This window comes from Chlorocebus sabaeus, chromosome 6 (genome assembly GCF_047675955.1).
Source record: "Chlorocebus sabaeus isolate Y175 chromosome 6, mChlSab1.0.hap1, whole genome shotgun sequence".
Taxonomy (NCBI): domain Eukaryota; kingdom Metazoa; phylum Chordata; class Mammalia; order Primates; family Cercopithecidae; genus Chlorocebus; species Chlorocebus sabaeus.
In genome coordinates, this window is record NC_132909.1 from 15,918,320 (window position 1) to 15,941,380 (window position 23,061).

At 44.6% G+C, this 23,061-nt stretch overlaps 1 long non-coding RNA gene and 1 pseudogene across 1 annotated transcript in view; one reads left to right on the forward strand and one right to left on the reverse strand.

Moving 5' to 3' along the window:
• The first annotated feature begins 7,245 nt into the window (after positions 1-7,245).
• LOC119618252 (pregnancy-specific beta-1-glycoprotein 7-like) lies at positions 7,246-21,272 on the forward strand (annotated as a pseudogene).
• Positions 14,365-23,061, reverse strand: part of LOC103247067 (uncharacterized) — an 81,052-nt gene continuing 72,355 nt past the window's right edge. The window contains exon 5 of the long non-coding RNA XR_012093153.1: positions 14,365-14,564. This is a non-coding gene — a long non-coding RNA (uncharacterized lncRNA). The remainder of the gene's footprint in view (positions 14,565-23,061) is intronic.

The following is a 23,061-nucleotide window of genomic DNA, read 5'->3' on the forward strand; positions in this document are numbered from 1 at the left end:
CGTCTTATTCTGTGATGTTTAGATGCTATAATTAAAATAGAACATGGAGGTGTTTCCATATGAATAGCTGACAGATTCTATACTTTTTATGCAGCTGAATCATATTCTATTGTGTAGATATAAGGTAATCTGTTGAACTAGCATCCTGCTGGTGAAAGTCTAGGTTGTTCCCAACATTTTGCTGTTAAACAAACAATACAGTGAATAACCCTGATTAGGTGTCATTTTTCATGACTGGTAGTGTGATAAATTTTTCCCAGTAAAGTTTGGGAGGCAAAAATATGTATTTTCAAAATTTTGACATGCATTAAGAAATTTTTCTCTCCAAGGTTTGTACATATTTTTAAGTTCCAAGAAAAGTAGGGGAGGGTAATATCACCTCAGCTGCTCTCACACAAAAGTCCTGAGTGACAGGACCTTTAGGGACACAGGCACACGGTCATATCTCTGGTGCCCACACAGGGCAGGGGCATCTGGATCCTGGGAAGCTCCAGGAAAGGTGAAGATCCCCTCTAGAGGACACCCTACTAAGGATCAGAAAGGGGCCAGGGAGTCAAGAGATTACGGCACATCTTAAACTATGGGAAAGTTCAAGTGGAGGGTATTAAGGTTCAAGGAGAAAGCTGAGGTGAGACAGTGGTAGAGACTGATGGAGGGAGAAGGTAAAAAGCCTCAGGGAAGCTAGGGAAGGGACATGAGGGCTCTCCACTCCTCCTCAGCATTGAACTTTGTAGTGGTCATGCTGGTGGGGCTCTGTGAACTCTAGAATGTTCAACACTATCTGGGGACTCTACCCACTCAAGGCCAGCAGGACTCCCTCCCCCAGCTCTGACAACCAGCAATGTCTCCAAACTTTGCCAAATGCTTTTCCCAATGAAAAATTTGCCCCAGGCAGAAGCATTAAACTCCACTAATCTATAAAAGCAAATCACCACTAAAATCCATCACCTCTTGGTAGAAGAATTACAAGTGTGAGAGGGGTAAAATGGAGGTCTTCAATATCTACTGAAATGACTTTTATTAATCAGTAATTTGATGTCCCAGAAGGCATGTTTAGAGGTGATGCCACATGGCTGCCTGTACCTCACAGCAGAAAGGGTGTGGGTTTTCCAAGGGTTTTAACCATAAACTGTAAATGTCTGTAATTGTGAAAGGGAATGACACCCACTGGGTTACATTAAAAAATTGATGTAGGGAATTCTGTAGATATTGGGAGAAAAAAATACACAATGAAAACCCAAACCCCTTTCTGATTCTTTCACCATCTTAGGGCCATCTTGTCTATCTATGAATGGTAGCATAGAGATTTTTGTATATTTTCAAAATGGTATACTGTTGGATGATTTTTAAAATAGGAATAAATCCCAAAGTGGATGAGGTAACTGGACACTGCTGGAGTCTCACTTTTGACCAGGAGAGCTGACAACATCCTGCTCCCCCTGGCCTGGACACTGTCTGACTCAGGGGCATAAATGCTCTCTTATTATGGAGAAAGAAGATATTTTGAATATTCTCATCATTTAACCTTTCACCTCTCACACCCGTTGACCTCTGAAACCTCTTCCCCACTCCTGAATTTCATTCTCAATTTGCTGACCTGCATTTCTGTCCCTCATCCATTCCAACATGAGGTGGGTCCAGATGGTGGCTTCTGCCCATGGTTTTGAAAAAAAAAAAAACACAAAACAACAAACAAACAAAAACAATAAAAAAGACTTTCAAAATTGCTTTGCCTGAATCTTCCTTAAACGGACCTCTGCCTGCAGCACCATGATCATACCAGCAGAATTTAGACACATTTTCTGGTAATCAGATGCTTTCCATCTCTCATTAGGAAATGTGACTCTCTCCACCCTGCATAAAGATTTCCCAGTAGAAATCAACACAGAGAAACTGCCTGTGTGTTCCCAAAGGAAAAGGATTCTATAAGAACATGTGAAAGCTGCAATTATAGAAAAGACCACGTAAAACATACATTATGTAGATGATTCTCACCATTCCATTAAGAGATACATTGTAAAACATGACATTAATAATTATTCTAGAAGAATAAAGCATGCATACTGTTTTCTTAAGTTAATTTTAATAAGGTGGTTCCTCCCATGTGCCCAGGCTGGGTCTCTGAACAAAATTCTCCATCTTCAGGGGCAATGCCTGAGAGGATGACATGGACTTAGGCCTGATATGCAGGCATTTCTGTCCACCCTGTCCCTGCTTCAGGACAGTACCAGCCCAGGGCCTAAATCTCCTGCTAAAGAGTTGAGAGAGAAAATGGAATATCCAAAGTCTCTTACCTTTTTCCAGTCCACTTGAATGGGTACCAGTGCAGTCCACTTGCCCCTGAGGACACCTCCTGCTGGTTTTTGGCTTTTAAGAGTCAGACCTAACTGGTTTCTCTGGGTCCCAGCTGCTTTCACTCTGCTGAGCCCTGCTCTTTCCCATGGGGGTCGCTCCCCTTCTAGGCATGTCCTCCAGCTCAGCTGACAGGTCAGCCAAACCAGAACCAAGAGAATCAACAAAGATTTCAATATCTAGTGTGTCCAGCAGAAATCTAAACTGCACAAAAAAATAAAGAAGTAGAGAGGCACACAGCTCCCCTGACAACATTGTGTCCCAAAGCAATGTCTTCTGTGCCTCTCATTAAGGAGCTCACTCTCTCTCACCACATAAGCAAGTGCTTCCAGGGTCTCTCAATTCCTCAACGGGAGGCAACACACATTTCAACCCAGTACTTCAGCAAACGAAGTGGAGATAATTTTCCTACTTGTGATAAAGTTCCTGAAAAGATCCCTAGACTGCAAAATTCTCCTCCGAAATACAACAGAAAAAGCTTTTCAATTGCAAAACGTTGACTTCCTTGTTTTTAAAAAAGTACCCATGAAAAAGCCCAAACAATTTTGCGAAAATAAATTTCAGAACTTGAACTTTCTTATTTGAAATCTCACAAAACTTTATAAGTACTAAAAACAGAAGCTGCTGGCATGAGAATACAAATAGGGATCAAAGGGATAGAATTGAGAGTTCACAAATAAACCTTCACCCTTATTGTTCATTTCTCTTGAATAAGGGTGTCAAGATAATTTAATGGAGGAACAATCATCCTCTCAAATAATGGTGCAGAAACAACTAGATAACCACATACAAAGCAATAAACTTAGAGAACTATACTTCTAACCATATCAAACAATTATCTTAAAGTGGATGAGAGAGTTAATTATAACATCTATAACCACAAAAACGTCTTAGAAAAAGACATAGGGGTAAAAGTTAATGACCTCAAATGTGCAATGGATTCTCAGGTATGACCCAAATGCATGAGAAAAAAAAAGGAAAAATAGATAAATCAGGCTAAAGACGCAAGCCTTTTGTGCATCAAAGTATATTATCAAGAAAATAAAAAGACCAATCACAGAATGACACATAACAGTTGCAAATCACATAGACAATGGTTTCATGCCCAGAATATATAAAGAACTGCTACAACTCAATAACAAAGAGACAAACCTCCCAATTTATATAAATGGGCAAAGGACGCAAATAGACATTTCTTCAAAGAAGATATGCAAATCATCAAGAGGGACACGAAAAGAAACTCAACATCATTAGTCATTAGGAAAATACAAAGTCAAAGCCACAATGGAATCCCACACTAAACCTACAAATATGGCTACCATTCATTTCAAACGTTAAATAACAAGTGAAAGCCTTATGTAGAATTTGGAATCCTCATACATTGCTGGTGAGATTATAAAAATGTGCAGCCACTAGGAGAAATAGTTGTGCTGTTCCTCAAGAAGCTAATCATAGAATTCTCATGTGAAACAGCATCCATTCCTAGGTATATACCCAAAGAATTGAATCCAGGGACTGAAACTGGTACTCGCATGGGAATGTTGATTGTAGCATTACTCACAAAAGAGAAAATATGAAAACAATCCAAGTGTTCATCAGCACATGAATAAACAAATGTGGTCACACATACAACAGAATGTTAATCTGCCATAAACAGGAATGAAGCTCTGACATCCACTGGAAGATGCATGGACTTTGGAAACATTATGCTAAGTGAAATATGTGAGAAACTAAATAACATATATATAATTCCATTTATATGAAACATCAAGAATAGGCATATTCACAGAGAGTAGAGATGATCAAGGTCTAGGGTGGAAAATACAGGGAGTTATTATAGTTTCAAAGATACAAAGTTTCAGTTTAAAATGATAAAAATTTTCTAGGAAAAATAGTGGTGATGGTAACTTAACACTGTGTATGTGGTTAATTGCATTTGATTGCACATTTTAAGGTGGTTAAAATAGCACATTATTCACAGAACTGTGAAAAATAGATTTCTATTATTTAATTCACCCAGGCTAAGGTCTTTGTTATGGCAGCTGAAGCCCATGAATACATTATCTGACCCAGTGTTTTCCATGAAACATATCACTTTTTCAGTCAAGTTAGCTGGAAGCTCCGGTTCCCAGAAGAACTGCAGGTCCCAAAACAAGAGCTCCAGCAGGGGTTCAACGAGCACAGGTCCCACAGGGCAGCCTCGATGTCAGGCCCTGGATGGCGTGTGAGGCTATAATGATACAACCACAACGTGAAAATGTAAGTGATTTTACTACTTGCAGACACTGGGGAGCACTGGGCACACCTGGAGACCACAGATACACAGGTCAGCGAGCCCAGGCAGGGAGGAGAGAAGAGAATGGTAAGCCAATGTCTTTAGTAAGTCCAGGTGTTATCTGACAGGTTACCAGCAGGGAGCTTTAATGGATGTGTTTCAAACAAGCAGCAAACACTGGGACCAGGAGATCACGCTGTGATTGAGAAGTGGTCACTTTAAATGTAAGGGCAAATGTCAGAATATCAGTTTAAAGAAAGTAGATGGAGAGAGAGGAGCCCAGCACACCAAGCAGGAGAGATGCCTCTTAGATTTTATCGCTGGCCACCAACTGCAGTCACTTGAACCAGATACAGTATTGAAAAGTGCCATGGTGAGCAAGGCCTGCCTCTGATGTGAGACAAATAAATTTACACCTTAAAAAGTGAATGCCAAGGCAACATGACACTATGAGCCTTCATGATATCTAGGGACACCAGCAGGGTGTGGTACTGCGCCCTGGAGTCGGAATCCTGGGTTCTGGTCCCTAGGAGTGAGAAAATGAAAATGACTTGTCCCTACTCCCCTGGCATTGATCCTCCCGCCCTGCTGCTCCGTCTTCTGTTCCCAAGCCCATGTGCAGTGCTCAGCCCCAGACATCACTGCCCCCAGGGCATACACAGTGCCGCCTACTGCACACACACACAAACTCACAGAAGGTGACAAAAATCTGCGTTCGGGACATCCGATCGTGAAAGAGGGAGAACGGTGAACGTAGAGCCACAGAGACTGGGACTCACAGGACTGGAAGGTGATGGAGCCATAACATAGTATATGTGTGACCTCCTTTGAAATGTGCAGAACCTTGCTGAATAAAACACGCAGCCTGGCCTGGGATTTGGCCACCCACACTTCCCTTCCAGTCCACCAGAGGGCGGCAGAGTCCCTCCAGCCTGGACCCTTCCCAGGGGATGCCGACCTCCCTCAGCAGAACCTGTAGCCAAGCAGGGTCCACCTTCACCAGGGTCACCTCGGCCCAAGTCCTCAACGTCCTCCATGTTCCCCACACGGATTCTGTCAGCTCCTCCCTGACCTGGCGGCCACCAACCTAACACCACTCCCTCTGCAGGCAGCTCCTGCCCCACACACCTGCTCCTTCCCTGGGCTCAGGTAAAAAGACATCTCCCAGGGCAGAGCTGGTGCACGCGACGCCACACTACGCGCTTTCCCCTCGTAACCTCTCTCCATCCTCATCAACTCTTTCTGTCACTGCTCCCTAAATGCCCGCCTCTGCTCCATCTGTCCTGTTCTGTGGGGCATCCTAGGCCAAACCTAGTGCTGACACAGAATAGCGGCTGCCTGAGGGCCCACAGCCTCCCCGGGAATGAGTCAGACACCCTGTGACCTGCCTGCCCGCTGCACTCCGTGGGGCTCAGAGCGCGTGTGACGGTCACACACAGGCACTACATAGGATGTGTCCACCTACCCCCGGCTGTCCCTTGGGAAGCAGACCTCTCCTGTGTCCCTGGTGGGAGAAGTGGGTATTATTGCTCTTTGCTCCCAGAATACAACTCACCCCCACCCGCCTTCTCAGGTGTGAGCGACGTCCCTCCAGAGAGGCTCTCTGGTGACTGCCTGCTCCTCCTCTACAGAGAGTATCTTGGCCAGGTCAAAACCCTCAGGACAGACCCCTGGGTATGTCAGCACATGGAGGGCTGAGCCCATCACGAGCACGGAGTAAGTTGGGATGAATCTCTCCAACTCTGAACCCCTGCTCTGTCCCAGTCTCCCCTTCCCGTATCTCATTGAGCCATGTGCCACGGGGTTCCTGGGTAACTCCCCACTTCCTCCTGCACCAACATGGGGAAGGTGTGGTGACCACAGGACAATCAGATGGCCAGGGAAGAGAGGACACCAAAAATGGTCAGGAAGAGATGAGAAACCCATCCACCAGTCCCCAGGGTGCAATAGAGTGACTGAGAACTGTCCCTTTGACCATGGGAGTCACAGCCCCCACTAAGCAACCAGCACAGGCCTCTCCTCCCAAGAGGCATGAGAGATTCACCCTGCACACCTCCAGGAAGGACAGTTTCCTCTGGGACACCCAGGTCATGAATGTCCATCCTTGGAAGTTGCAGCCAAGCTAGACACAATTATAGAAAGGAAGGGTCCCTGTCACCAGGCAACACAGAGCTTACCCACAGCACAATGGGGTGTCCCTATAACAGGGACCTGGTGCAGCTCCAGCCTCCTGCACTGAAGGGGAGAGCCAGATGGAGATGAAAAGAGGGCAAGGGGTGCAAATGTGCACCCCGACGCAGAGCCACTGGGACAGCAGGAGGCTGAGGCCCAGAACTGTGCTTGCCCAACCTACAGGGTATGTGTGTGACTGTGTGTGTCTGTGTGCGTCTCTTTTTTGTGTATGTTTGTGGTTTTGCACATAGTGTGAAGCGAGGTTTGGTGACAAAATCACTGCTGAAAAATACAGAGGCCTCCACAATTCCCATGGACCTGACACACAGACAAAAGGAAAAAGAGAAGAAGGGACAAAGAGGCAGGACTGAGAGGGGAGGGGATAGAGAGGTGTCCTGGTCACAGACCCCGCCCATAAGCCTGAGAAGTGCTCCTGCCCCGGGAAGAGGCTCAGCACAGAAGGGGGAAGGACAGTACAACTGACAGCCCTGCTCGGAAAGATTCTGGATCACAGGTTCATCTCCACAGAGGAGAACACGCAGGCAGTACAGGCCATGGGGCCCCTCTCAGCGCCTCCCTACACACTGCACATCACCTGGAAGGAGCTTCTACTCACAGGTGAGGAGAGAACTTCGTGGGAGAGGACAGGAGGAGGAAGCAGAATGATTGGATGGGGTCTCCTGGAGAGGATGGGGTTCTAAAAAATAAAATAAGCCAGCACTTTGGGAGGCTGAGGTGGATGGATCATGAGGTCAGAAGTTCAAGACCAGTCTGGTCAACACAGTAAAGCCCTGTCTCTACTAAAAACAGAAAAAATTAACGAGTTGTGGTGGTGAGCTCCTGTAATGCTAGCTACTCAGGTGGCTGAAGCAGGAGAATTGCATGAATCTGGGAGGCAGAGGTTGCAGTGAGCCGAGATGGCGCCACTGCATGCCGGTCTGGGAGACAGTATGAGACTCCATCTCAAAAAGAAAAAAAATAAAATAAATAAAGGAAAGAAGGCTCTGTTGGAGCCTGGATTGGGGAAAATATACCAGAGAGGGACAGGGTCACAACAGAAAAATCACATTGAACTGGAATTGGTAATAGGTAGGAAAATCTCAAGTGTTCTGTTCTCCTGGTTTAGCATCACTGGCCACCATATTTTGAAAAATGATAATAATAACTATTATCGGATGACACTTCAAATGAAAATATAAGCAGGACATGAAACACTGTCCTCAGCAAAAAACCTCAATAATTGGGGAAAGAAAAAAAAAATAGCCCTGGCTGGGAGGTCCCTGGGAACCCTCACATCTGCAGGAGTCTGCAGCCTGTCCCAGGCACTGGGGTGCAACCAAGATCACTAACGTCCCTGTCCTCATAGAGCTCTTGCTCTCATGGGCAGGAAGACAAACATGCAAAGAGATCTGGAATGTGAGATTAGGTGTTGACAAGAGCTCCGGAGGGAGCAGAGCATGGAAAGGTCAGAAACGGAAGATCCAGGGTCTCTGAAGGAGGTGTCAGGAAAGAAGTTTAAGGATGCCCTGATGTGAGCAGGACCTGAGGGCAGTGTGGAGGGAGCCATGCAGACCCCTGGGGAAGAGGATTTCAAAGAGAAAAATGCCGAGGTCAGAAGGGTTGAAGAAATGGGGGTCATGCCACTGACTTTGACCCAGTAGGACATTAGGACAAAAACACAACACACACACATACAACACAAAGAGGGGTGTGTGTGTGTGTGTGTGTGTGTGTCTACAAGGCTGATGATTGAAGAGATCTTCTCAGGACCCAAGGCCCCATCTTTTTACCCCAATACATAGGTCTCAATATTGACTGATGCTCTCTCCACCTCCTAGCATCACTTTTTATCTTCTGGAACCCGCCCACCACTGCCCAAGTCACGATCGAAGCCCAGCCAACCAAAGTTTCTAAGGGGAAGGATGTTCTTCTACTTGTCCACAATTTGCCCCAGAATCTTACTGGCTACAGCTGGTACAAAGGGCAAATAATGGACCTCCAGCATTACATTGCAGCATATACAATAGACACTGAAATGATTATATTTGGGCCTGCATACAGTGGACGAGAAACAGTATATTCCAATGCATCCCTGCTGATCCAGAATGTCACCAAGAATGACACAGGATCCTACACCATTCAAATCAGAAAGCGAGGTGATAAGACTAAAGGAGTAACTGGACATTTCACCTTATACCGTGAGTGATTCCACATGATTCCTGGGTGTTGAGGGGTGGAGGTCACTTTTACTTTTCACACACAGGATGGTCAGGCCTGGACTGCCTGTGTCACTCTCTGCATTATGTCCCATGTTGGGGTTTCAGCATTTAGTGCAGGACACACACAGAGGAGACAAACTACAACAGACCAGAATTCCTTTCCTGCCTCCAGACCCTGCAGACACTTGCTGCACAGGAAGGACACTCTGATGGCGGGGGGGGGGGGGGGGGGGGGGGCGGGGAGGCTGTTCAGCAGGCGGAGATCAGTCTCAGCCAAGCACCTCATGTCCTCTTCATAAACTTGACCCTGAGAAAGACCCTGGAGAACTGAGCAGGGCTTTGCCTAAGAGGCCCCATGAGATACTCTAAGAAAAGCTCAGCCCTAGAAACCTCAACCCCAGACCCCTGTCCCTAAATCCTTACTCCAGATAAAGCTGAGGAGCCTGTGCCAGGCCTGGGTTGTGGCAGGGCTTACTGGGACCAAGGATTTACCAGCTGTCTGAGGACTGTGTCTCCTGGAGCTGCTCACCAGCCAGGGCTCAGCCCTCAGAGCCTCATTTGGGCAAGGACAAAGCTTTCTTCACCTGAGACTCAGAGTGGAGAGGACAGAAAGACAAGCTTTGTAGGCCATCAGTCAACTGCCTTGTGAGGCTTTGGACACTCCATAGAAAGTCTAATGTCCCCAGAAGCAGAAACAGAAGAGAGAAAAGGTACCTGGCAGCAGCTTGTCCACAGGGATGTGACCTAAAGGTGCTCCCTCATGGAAGTGAAAGTGAATAATAATAAATGTTGTTTGTGTGAACACCTCCACTGTGCCAAGCATTAGGTCAGATGACTGTGAAGAATTTACAATTTATTCACAGATAGCATGAAAAGCCATAGTCCATTCGCCATTTAGCTTATTTGACTGAGAGAAAACTGAGGCACAGGAAGGCACAGTCACTGAACCAGAGTCACACAAACACAAAAGGCAGATCAGGGTCACATGAGGTCTGTCTGCAGCCACAGGCCCATCCTCTCCTCCACCAGAAGTGAGGAATTACTGGGATCCAAGAGTCCCATAGTCATTTATCGGCTCAAATCCTCTCATCTTCGGCATCCAAACCTCAGAGGAGTAAAAGCAAATGTTCAGCTGATTAGTCTGTACTCCGGAACTAAATCACCTGCCTCAACTGTCAGAGTCAGTGCAAAAAATGTTCAGGCCTCCCCCTCAGATCTTAACCCCTATCACTGAAACTGAAATCCTCTGTTTACCAAAGTGTCCATGTCACTGGCATAACAGGATAAAGGACAGGACCTTGTTTTCTTTCCCCACTCACACCCTGCACCATCACAGGCCCAGTGAGAGACACACACTCAGGTGCTCTCACATAACAAATGAAGGAATTGAATGAAGAAATGAATGATCCATAACCTCTTTAGACACTGGATCTCAGATGCAGAATCCTAGGAGGTCTAGGCCACACCTTTCCCTTGTCCTTCAAAGGCTGACACCCATCTTTCATCCCCCACTACCTCTTGCCCCTAAAGACACCCCACCTCATGTAAGTCGAAATCCTTTGGCCACTGGAGGGTTTCAGGGCTCCCTGGTTCTGGACTGTGGAAATGGTGACACCTATTCCCTGGGGTCTCTGAAGTCACTGTAGCCCCCACTGTTCACTGCCATGCTGTCTCTGCCTCTCTCTGCTTCTCTGTGTCCCTCATCTTCCTCCCACTTCATTCTAACTGGCAAGCCCTGCCCTGCACAGCTTCTTCCTCCACCCCTAGCCCTTCCCCAGACAATCCCTCTAACTAGGCTGACTTGTATTCCCTTCCTGCTAACACTGTGGAATGGTCCACCTCCCAGGTAATAGGAAAGGTATAGAAATGACCTGGAGTTTCCACTCCTGCCAGGCTTCATCTCGAACCAATGTCCACAAGTCACTAAGAGAATGAGCTTCCACTGTATCCCCATCCAGGGCTGTTTCCTGTTGTGAGGCTGATCTGTGCACAAGACCGTGGGACAGGGATAGGCAGCTCCTCCATCCATTCTTATAATTCCCAGACATGTTCTTCTGGCCTCCTGCACAAACAAAACCAATTTATCCAGATGGTGATTTGCAGTAAAGAAAGATTTTAATGACTCCAAGTCTGCCAAATAGGAGGACGGAGGTATATTATTACTCAAATCAGCCTCCCTAGTGGATCAGGGGTTAGAGACTTTTTTTTTTTTAATTTTAAAATCTTTTTTTAAAATATACTTTAAGTTCTAGGGTACATGTGCACAACGTGCAGGTTTGTTACATATGTGTTTATTTGCCATGTTAGTGTGCTGCACCCATCAACTCGTCATTTACATCAGGTATAACTCTCATTGCAACCCGACCCCCAACCCCTCCCCATAATAGGCCGCCGTGTGTGATGTTCCCCTTCCCGTGTCCAAGCGATCTTATTGTTCAATTCCCACCTATGAGTGAGAACGCACGGTATTTGGTTTTCTGTTCTTGTGATAGTTTGCTGAGAATGATGGTTTCCAGTTGCATCCATGTTCCTACAAAGGACACGAACTCATCCTTTTTTATGGCTACATAGTATTCCATGGTGTATATATGTGAAATTTTCTTAATCCAGTCTGTCACTGATGGACATTTGGGTTGATTCCAAGTCTTTGCTATTGTGAATAGTGCCACAATAAGCATATGTGTGCATGTGTCTTTATAGTAGCATGATTTATAATCCTTTGGGCATATACCCAGTAATGGGATGGCTGGTTCATATGGTATTTCTAGTTCTAGATCCTTGAGGAATCGCCATGTTGTTTTCCACAATGGTTGAACTAGTTTACAATCCCACCAACTGTGTAAAAATGTTCCTATTTCCCCACATCCTCTCCAGCACCTGTTGTTTCCTGACTTTTTAATGATTGCCATTCTAACTGATGTGAGATGGTATCTCATTGTGGTTTTCATTTGCATTTCTCTGATGGCCAGTGTTGATGAGCATTTTTTCATGTGTCTGTTGGCTGTATGAATGTCTTCTTTTGAGAAATGTCTGTTTATATCATTTGCCCACTTTTTGATGGGGTTATTTGTTTTTTTCTTGTAAATTTGTTTGAGTTCTTTGTAGGTTCTGGATATTAGCTCTTTGTCAAATGAGTAGATTGTGAAAATTTTTTCCCAATCTGTAGGTTACCTGTTCACTCTGATAATAGTTTCTCTTGCTGTGCAGAAGCTCTTTAGTATAATTAGATCCCATTTGTCAGTTTTGGCTTTTGTTGCCTTTGCTTTTGGTGTTTTAGACATGAAGTCCTTGCCCATGCCTATGTCCTGAATGGCATTACCTAGGTTTTCTTCCAGGGTTTTTACGGTATTAGGTCTAACATTTAAGTCTCTAATCCATCTTGAATTAATTATTGTACAAGGAGTAAGGAAAGGATCCAGTTTCAGCTTTCTTCTTATGGCTAGCCAATTTTCCCAGCACCATTTATTAATTAGGGAATCCTTTCCCCATTTCTTGCTTTTGTCAGGTTTGTCAAAATTCAGATGGCTGTAGATCTGTGGTAGTATTTCTGAGGGATCTCTTCTGTTCCATTGCTCTATATCTCTGTTTTGGGACCAGTACCATGCTGTTTTGGTTACTGTAGCCTTGCAGTATAGTTTGAAGTCAGGTAGCGTGATGCCTCCAGCTTTGTTCTTTTGACTTAGGATTGTCTTGGCAATGCAGGCTCTTTTTGGATCCATATGAACTTTAAAGTAGTTTTTTCCAATTCTGTGAAGAAAGTCATTGGTAGCTTGATGGGGATGGCATTGAATCTATAAATGACCTTGGGCAGTATGGCCATTTTCATGATGTTGATTCTTCCTATCCATGAGCATGGTATGTTCTTCCAGTTGTTTGTGTCCTCTTTTATTTCACTGAGCAGTGGTTTGTAGTTCTCTTTGAAGAGGTCCTTTATATCTCTGGTAAGTTGGATTCCTACGTATTTTATTCTCTTGAAGCAATTGTGAATGGAAGTTCATTCATGATTTGGCTCTGTTTGTCTGTTACTGGTGTATAAGAATGCTTGTGATTTTTGCACATTAATTTTGTGTCCAGAGACTTTGCTGAAGTTGCTTATCAGCTTAAGGAGATTTTTTGCTGAGATGATGGGGTTTTCTAAATATACAATCATGTCATCTGCAAACAGAAACAATTTGACTTCTTCCTTTCCTAACTGAATACCCTTTATTTCTTTCTCTTGCCTGATTGCCCTAGCCAGAACTTCCAACACTATGTTGAATAGGAGTGGTGAGAGAGGGCATCCCTGTCTTGTGCCGGTTTTCAAAGGGAATGCTTCTAGTTTTTGCCCATTCAGTATGATATTGGCTGTGGGTTTGTCACAAATAGCACTTATTATTTTGAGATGCGTTCCATCAGTACAGAATTTATTGAGAGTTTTTAGCATGAAAAACTTTTGAATTTTGTCTAAGGCCTTCTCTGCATCTATTGAGATAATCATGTGGTTTTTTTCTTTGGTTCTGTTTATATGCTGGATTACGTTTATTGATTTGTGTAGGTTGAAGCAGCCTTGCATCCTAGTGATGAAGCCCACTTGAACAAGGTGGATAAGCTTTTTGATGTACTACTCGATTTGGTTTGCCAGTATTTTATTGAGGATTTTTGCATCGATGTTCATCAGGGATATTGGTCTAAAATTCTCTTTCTTTGTTGTGTCGCTGCCAGGCTTTGGTATCAGGATGATACTGGCCTCATAAAATGACTCAGGGAGGATTCCCTCTTTCTATTGATTGGAATAGTTTCGGAAGGAATGGTACCAGCTGTCAACATTAGACAGAGATTTTCAAGGATAGTTTCAGAGGCACAGGACTAAAAAAATCGGCACTGCTGATTGTTTGGGGATGGAATCATGGGGGAGAGGGAAATGATCTGTTTGTGCTTCAATTCGCCTCTTGGTGGGGACCACGTGACTTGCTGAGCCATTAGTCATGGGTATGGATGAGGTCAGTGGGTTGACAGAATGCAAAGAATGAGAAACATCTCAAAAGACCAATCTCAGGTTCTACAATGGTGATGTTATCTATGGCAGCAATTAGTTACAAATTCTGTACACTCTGGTCAAATGACATTTGACCAGTAAGGGACTATAGAAACTGTGCCTACATTTTAGCAGAATTCAGTTCCCTCCAATAATCTTAGTCTCATGATCTTTCACCAGTTTTACAAAGGCAATCCCTGGGCAAAAGAAGGGTATTAGTGTTATGGAGGAACTATTATCATTCTTGCTTCAAAGTTAAACCATAAACTAAATTCCTCCCATGGTTACCCTGGCCTATGTCCAGGAGTGAGTGAGGACAGCCAGCCTGAGACAAGATGCCAGATGGAATCAGCCATGCTAGTTTGCTGTCACTGTTGTAATCTTTGCACTGACTCACCAGGGTGTCAGAGGCTGGACAGGTCTGCAGTCTCCAAAGCCCATGGGCTGATTTCACCCATTTCACTCGTGACTCCATCCTCAACCTACTATGAAGCTCATATTCTCCAGTTATTTCCTAGAGACTTCTGGTTTCCTGTCAGGCATATAACAAGCTTGAAATTTGTCACTTGATTCTATCAGTAAGTAAACAGCTGAACAAACTCAAAAGTGGACAACTCATTAAAATCCCTCAGAGATGGCCAGTCACAGTGGCTCATGCCTGTAATCCCAGCACTTTGGGAGTCTGGGGTGGGTGGATTATGAGGTCAGGAGATCAAGAACATCCTGACAAACACGGTGAAACCTTGTCTCTACTAAAAATACAAACAAATTAGCCAGGCATGGTGGTGGGCGCCTGTAGTCCCAACTACACGGGAGGCTGAGGCAGGAGAATAGCATGAACCCAGGAGGTGTAGCTTACAGTGAGCCAAGATCGTGCCAGTGCACTCCAGCCTGGGCAACAGAGCGAGACTGTCTCAGAAAAATAAAACAAAATAAAAACACACAACAAAAAGCTGTTAGAGAAATGAAGAATGCTTTTGATGCTTTCTGGTAGACTGCACACAGCAGAGGAAAGAATCCCTAGCTAGAGGATATGTCAATAGAAACTTCCAAAACTGAAACAGGAAAGTTCAAAAAGAGTGGGGGGTGGGGGGAAAGTGGAACAACATATTCTACTTCATATTTAATATTTTGTATTGACTATAGCAATTTTTTAAATTTTGTAGTTGTGGGATGACTACCAAGGCTGTAACATACACGTAATGGGAATACTAGTGGTTTCGGGGACCTGTTAGAGGTGGCCAGGGGGTGCTCTCTGATGGTTTTACTGCCTGTGCCACGTACAGTTGTTTCCTCCTGATGATGCCATTTTCATAAGTTGGGGTTCTTCGTATGGGGGACACATGAGCCATTGGCGTCTCACTTAGACTCTTCCTAATTCACAGAAACCTAAACTCTAGTTGTATTTCCTGAGGTTAAGAGAAAATGAAGAAAGCATTTCACATACCTGTTTTGGGCTCTTCCCCATTTTTCCTAACTCTGCAGAGAAGTTAGAAACAGGGAATTCTTTCTATATTTACTAACATAACCCTCATCACTTCTTTTAATTCTGCATCATTCCTCCCTTTATGTAATTGACACACTGACCAGTTCTGTCCTTTTAACGACACTCTCCCTACTTAAGGACTTGCGAATTTCAAATCAGGTTTGGCATCTTTCTTTGAGCATAATGTGATTCTGCTGGAATTCACCCCACACCTAAGCCTTAATTGGGTATCAAGAGAAATACTACTAACAGCAATTGATCTTAGATGTTTGGACCATCCGTAAAAATTTCCACTTATGACAACATTTTAATGTGTCCTCCAAATTTCTTTTGGTTTTGTTACTACAGTAAGAACATAACATGATGTCTAAACTCCTGACAACTTTTTATGGGAAAATTACAGTATTACAAATTGAGCATCCCGAAACCGGAAATTCAAAATCTGAAATGCTCCCAAATCCAACACTTCTGACCACTGATGTGATGCTAAAAAGAAGTGCTCTCTGGAGCATTTTGGATTTTAAATTTCTCAGATTTGGGATGCTAACCCAGTACATCTACTGCAAATATTCCAAAAAAAAAAAAAAAAAAAAGTTAGAAATCCAAAACACCTGGTTTTAAGCTTTCTGCATAAGGAACACTTTGTCTGCATGAACTATAGGCATGAAGCTGTACAGGAGATCTCTAGATCCTCCTCATCCTGCATAACTGAAAGTGCACACCTCCAGAACAATGCCCTATTCTCCCAAACACAGCTCCTGGAAACCACTATTCTACTCTCTGATTCACTCTGGAATCCACTGAGATGAGATGTATAGAGTAGTTCAACTCATAGAATCAGAGAGAATGTCTAATGAGAGAAAGTACCTGCAAGACTTTTTCCCAAATATTGGTCTAATAGTCACCAAACACAAATGGTCCGTGAGGGCCAGACTTCCATCATCTGTTCATGTTCGCCCTTTCCATCAGTCAGTTCTGCATTTGCAAACATCCACATGTAGTTCTAGAAAGATATACGTGATCCTCCCCTGCCCTCTACAGGGGGAAGGGAACATCATGAACACAAAATAGGGAACATGGTCTTGGTCCAAATCTATCAGCTCTTGCTTGTCCCCTTCACTCTTTGTAGGTCATTCCTTGGACTCTGCTCTATCTTTAGAGGTCACTGGTTCAAGTCAGTCACTATGAGACCGCTGGGAAAACTGCCCCACCTTGTGGCTCCACTGCCTGATGACTGAACTGACCCCCAGGCTTGACTCTGGTCACCCCAGTGTTATTTCTACTGAAGTACGCAGTCCCAGGCCAGGCTTCCCAGTACACAAATGGTTTAAGGACAATGGGAAGTTCCATTATCCATCTCTAGGATGTCCTTGAAAGGGAAGCTGCAGAGAAAATATACCTTGGGGGGCAAAGAAAACTGAAACTAAGAAGATTCCAGCACTGCATTCTCCAGGTGAGGACCACAGGGCGGGCCAGGCAGGCAGTTGGAGAGGGAGGGACTCAGAGAGGCACCAGGGGCTGTGACATCTGGTCCCATGTCTTTCCATGACCCAATGCTGCTGCTCAATTCACACTTGAGAAAGTCTGTGCTTCTCCCACATACAGAAGGCAGCCTCACAATCTCTGAGCCCTCAGATTGCCATGCATCTGTCTTGTAACACACACACCTACCATGGGCTTTTAAGGACTTGGGTGGGCTGAGAAGTGGGAAATGCCATCTCTGATTGAAAAATGTCTTTGGAGGAATCAAAGGTGCCACACAGGGCAATCTTCTCTCTGTTATCTGCACAGTGGAGACTCCCAAGCCCTATATCTCCAGCAGCAGCTTAAACCCCAGGGAGGGCACGGAGACTGTGATCTTATCCTGTGATCCTGACACTCAGGACGTAAGCTACCTGTGGTGGATAAATGGTCAGAGCCTCCCTATCAGTCGCCCGTGGCAGCTGTGCGAAAACAACAGGATCCTCATGTTATATGGTGTCACAAAGGATATTGCAGGACCCTATGAATGTGAAATGAAGAACCCAGTGAGTTCCAGCCGCAGTGACCCAGTCACCCTGAATCTTCTCTGTGAGTATCTTCTGTTCCTCTGTGAGCCAGGCTGCCATCCCAAATACACATGACCAGAGACCAGGCCTCCCAGTCCCTCTCAGGTCCAAGTACAGAGACCTTTATCCCTGGACATCAAAGCTGGCCATGACTACTAAGAGTAGGCTTAGATTTGATCAAGAATTGGAGAGAAGAGGCTGCTTCTGTCAAGGGAGGCTCAGGGTCCACAGGTTATGTTGGGAGAAACAGGAGAATGTCTCAGGCTCCAGATCAGTGAACACAGCAGGGATTTGGCTGGGACTTCAGTGTTGTGACTTAGCTCACAGGGTTACTGTGGCCCTTCCACAGACCAGGATTTTCCCGTCCCTCTGACAACATCACCTGTGACTTTATTCTCTTTGCTCCAGATATCCTGGATGCCCCCACCATTTCTTCTTCATACACCTATTAGCACAGAGGGGAAGTCCTCAAGCTCTCCTGCCTCACAGACTCTCACCCACTGGCAGAGCATTTTTGGCTGATTGATGGAAAGTTCCAGCAATCAGCATAAGTGTTCATTATCCCCCAAATCACTAAAACTTATACAGGGGTCTATGTCTGTTTCATCCATAACTCAGCCACTTGTGGAACAAATCTCATAATCAAGAGTATCATAGTCCCTGGTAAGTGGATCCCTGGAGCTTTGGCAGCATGTTTTTCAGTGAAGTCTATCTGGCTATCAGGGAAGAGCCACCTGCCCTCTGCAAAGGGAGAGGGAAAATAAAAAACCCAGGACAGGGAATATGTTTCTGCTCCAAAACCAACAGCTTTTGCCTGCCCCCTTCACTCTTTCTAGTTCATTTTTTAGACTATACACTAACAGTGAACAATCTCAAAGGAAATTAAGAAAAGAATTTCCATTCACATTAGCATCAAAAGGAATAAAATATTTTGGAATAAGTTGAACCAAAAAGGTCAAAGGGTTATACCCTGAAAACTCCAAAACATTACTGAAAGAAACTAAAGACGACATCAATATATGGAAAGATTTCATTCTCACGGATTGGAAGAATCAATATTGTTAGGAAGACAATGCTAACCAAAGTGAGCTGCAGATTCAACGCAACCACTACCAGAATCCCAGTAACATTTTTTGCAGAATTACAAAAATCTGTCCTAAATCTGACCTGACAGGCTCTTATTAATGACTGCCACAACAGACACACTGAGAAAAAGATGCAACCACGAAAAGGTGGAAAATTTTGATAACATAGAAAATAGCAATCAGCCTCTCTCACATCCCGAAGCCCTCAAAAATATACAAGCACAGCGTGGCCAGTATGGAATTGACCAAAAACTAATCACCAACCTGGAAACGTGGTGAGAGAGAAAAAAAAGGTGGGGGGCAAGAATGTATTTGGCCTATCACCTCCCACTTTGACGTACGAATCTGATGCTGATAAGAAATGCACACTGGAGCATTTTAGATTTTGAATCTTTCGGATTTGGGATGCTAAACCAGTAAGTATATGACAAATAGTTCAGAATGAAAAAATGTCAGAAATCCAAAACACTTTTTATCCTAAGTCTTACGCATAAGAAATACTCAATCTGTGTGAACTATAGGCATCCAGCTCTACAGCAGATCTCTAGAACCTCCCCATCTGGCATAACTGAAACTGCACAAACATGAACAACTTCTGATTCTCCCCACTCCCAGCTCCTGGAAACCAGCAGTCTCTTCTCAGATTCACTCTGGAATCCACTTACATGAGGTCCCTAGAGTAGTCAAACCCATGGGATCAGAGAGTAGAGTGTCCAGTGAAACACAATATTTGCAAAACTTCTCCCCAAATTTGTCTCATATCCATCAAACACACATGGTCCATGAGGACCAGATTTCCTGCAGTTAATTCCCACCCTTTCCACCAGTCAGTTCTGCATTTGCAAATGTCCACATGTATTTCTGGAAAGATCCACATAGTCCTCACCTGCCCTCTGCAGAAGGAGAGGAAACTTAAAGGACCCAGAACAGGGAATATGGTTCTGTTCCAAAGACACCAGCTCTTTCCTGTCCCCTTCACTCTTTCTAGATCATTCCTTGCACTCTGCTCTATCTTTGGAGGTCACTGGCTCAAGTAAGTCATCATGAAACACCTGCAAAAAAACTGCCCCACCTTGTGTCTCCACTGCCTGATGACTGAACTGACCTCCAGGTTTGACTCTGGTCTCCCCTGTCCTCTTTCTGCTGAAACATCCAGTCTCAGGCCAGGCTGCTCAGCATCTTTAGGGTTTCAGGACAATGGGAAGTCCCATTATTACTCATCTCTAGAATGTCCTTGGAAATGGAAGCTGCAGAGAAATCACATCTAGGGGGCAAAGTAGGATGGAATTTGGAAGGGGCCCAGCAGTTGCACATTCCAGGTAAGAAACCCAAGGTGAACCAGCCAGTCAGCTGATTAGAGAGGGACTGGGAGGGGTACCGGGGCTGTGACTCCCACTCACGTGTCTGTCCATGACCCAACACTGCTGATCAATTCACACTTGAGAAAGTCTGTGCTTCCCTAAAACAGAGCAGGTGGCCTCACAGTCTTTGAGCCCTTAGATAATCATGCATCTGTCTTGTGATACACACACCAGCTATTGACTTTCAAGGACTCGGGTGGGCTGAGAGGTGGGAGATGCCAACTCTGATTGAAGGATGCCTGTGGAGGAATCAAAGGTGCCACACAGGACAAACTTCTCTCTGTTATCCACACAGCGGAGCTGCCCAGACCTTACATCACCAGCAACAACTTCAACCCCATGGAGAATAAGAATGTTGTAGCCTTAACCTGTGAACCTAAGACTCAGGGCTACACCTACGTGTGGAGGGTAAATGGTTAGAGCCTCCCGGTCAGTCCCAGGCTAAAGCAACCCGGTAAAACCAGGATCGTCATTCTACCCAATGTCACAAGAAATGACACAGGACCCTATGAATGTGAAATATGGGACTGAGTTGGTAGCATCTGCAGTGACCCAGTCACCCTGGATGTCCTTTGTATCTTTGGTTCCTCTGTGGGCCAGGCCACCAGCTAAAATCCAAACAACCAGAGCCCAGGCATCTCAGTCTCTCAGATCCAAGTACAGACATTTTATTTCTGGACACCCGAGCTGGCCATGACTCCCTGCCCTGGGGAAACCTGAGTAGGCACAGCCTTAACCAAGAATATAAGGGGAGGGGCTGCTCTTGCCATGGGAGACTTGGGGTCTACAACCTCTGATGGCAGGAATAGGTGAATACCTCAGGCCTCGTTTCAGTGAACACAGAAGGGGTTTGGCTGGGCCTTGAAGGTGTGTCTTGACTCAGAGGGACACTGTGTCCCTTTAAGAGACCAGGAGCATCCCCTTCCCTCGGATGACATCACCTGTGGATTTATTCTCTTTACTCCAGATGGTCCACAAGTCCCCAGGATTTTCTCTCCATTGACCTATTACCGTTCAGGAAAAACCCTCCAGTTGTCCTGCTTCGCGGACTCTAACCCACCGGCAGAGTATTCTTGGACGTTTAATGGGAAGTTTCTGCAATCAGGACAAAAGCTCTCTATCCCCCAAGTTACTACAAAGCATAGCGGGCTCTATGGTTGCTCTGCTCGTAACTCAGCCACTGGCAGCGAACGTTCCACATTCAAGAGGATCACAGTCGTGAGTAAGTGGATCCCTGCATCATTGTCAACAGGGTTTTAGGTGGAGTCTATCTGGCTATCAGAGAAGTCAGGAAAACATTTTTATTCCCAGCCTGTGCCCCATGGGCAGAAGCAAATCCTAAATTCTCCTCCTGAACCCTCTCAATTTGTCTCTACAGACTCTCTTCTCCTAGTTTTTCTGTTTTCTCATGGTTGACCTTGTGTCCAGCCTGAGAAACGTAGGGAGGGGGCTTTGTCATCCTTGAGCCCTATGCGGTGGAAGAGGCTTCACAGGGACAAGAAGGAGGGGCCTCAAGATCAAGTTGTTTCTTGCTGTCACTAACATATCCCTGTCCGCCACATCTTTGTTTTCTTTTACCTACTCCATGAGCTACAAGGAACATCCGAGGTTTTGAAACAAGCTCACATTTTTCCCCCAAATGAGAGGAGGAAGCCCCTTGAATGAGGGAGGAGCAGCTCAGACCGCTCCCTTCTCTGCTTCGGGCTTCTCTGGTGACTGGCCCTGCCTGACTCCACCTGGGGTGAGACCAGCATGTATGGAGAAAGAGCCCTGGTGGCCTGTCCTGAATTCGGCTAAATCGAGCTGCCAGTTGAAGTGAAGCCTAGGCTGCAGGGAGATAAGAAGAGAGGGAGCCTCGGGGCAGACTCTCGAGCTGTGTCCTGGCTCTGAAGTCACCGGCTCTATGAGGCTGTGGGCACTGCATGTAGGACACAACACAGAGGACAGTAAGTGATGCACACTTGAATAAATAGGGAGATTCACCCTGGGGCTCTGCATGGCAGGAAAGGGGCAATGAAAAAAGTGTGTATTTATAGAGTGTAAGACTACCAGGACACTTTATATATATCTAATATAAGACTTATCATTAACTATTTCTACGTGTGCCATTTAGTGTTGTGCAACCATCACACTATCCATTTCCAGAACTGTTTCCTTTTACCATATTAAACCTCTATACCCTATAAACAGTAACTCTCACTCCTTCTCCCCCTATCCCTTAGCACATACCATTCTACTTTCTGTCTCTATGTAACTGGCTATTCTATCTTTTATAAATGGAATTATAGAATAATTATCCTTTCATGTCTGGCTTATTTCAGTTAGCATAATGTCTTCAAGGTTCATCCACTTTGCACGATGTATTGGAATTTTATTCTTTGTTAAGGTTGAATAACATTTTGATATATAGATATACCTCATTGGCCTACCCACTTACCTTTTAATGGACTTTTCTGTTGTTTCCTTTTTTTGGCTATTGTGAGTAATGCTTCTCTGAACATCAATGTACAAATATTTGTTCAAATTTCCTTCCATTCTATAGGCAGTATGTCCAAAAGTGGAATTGCTGGATCGAATGGTAATTTATTGTTTAATTTTTTGAGAAACAGCCACACCACCTTTTACAGTGGCTATAACATTTCCCATTCCCATCAGTAATGCACTAGAGCTCCAATTTTTCCATCTATTTGAAAACACTTGTTGTTTTATGTTGCTGTCATTGTTGTTTATCAAAGCCATCCTAAAGTGTGTGAGGTGATGTCACATTGTGGTTTTGATTTGCATATCTCTACGTATTCATGACTCTGAGGAACTCTGCATGGGCTTATTGGATATTTGCATATATTCCTTGGAGAAAACTCTATTTTAATCCTTCGTTCGTTTTTTAATTGGGTTTTTGGATGTTTGCTGTTGTTGACTTGTAGTTTTTCATGTATTCTGGAAATTAATTTCTTATCACACTTATAATTTGCAAATATTTTTCTCATTTCATGGGTTGCCTTTTTACTTTCTTGATAATGTTCTTCAATGTATAAAAGGTTTTGATTTT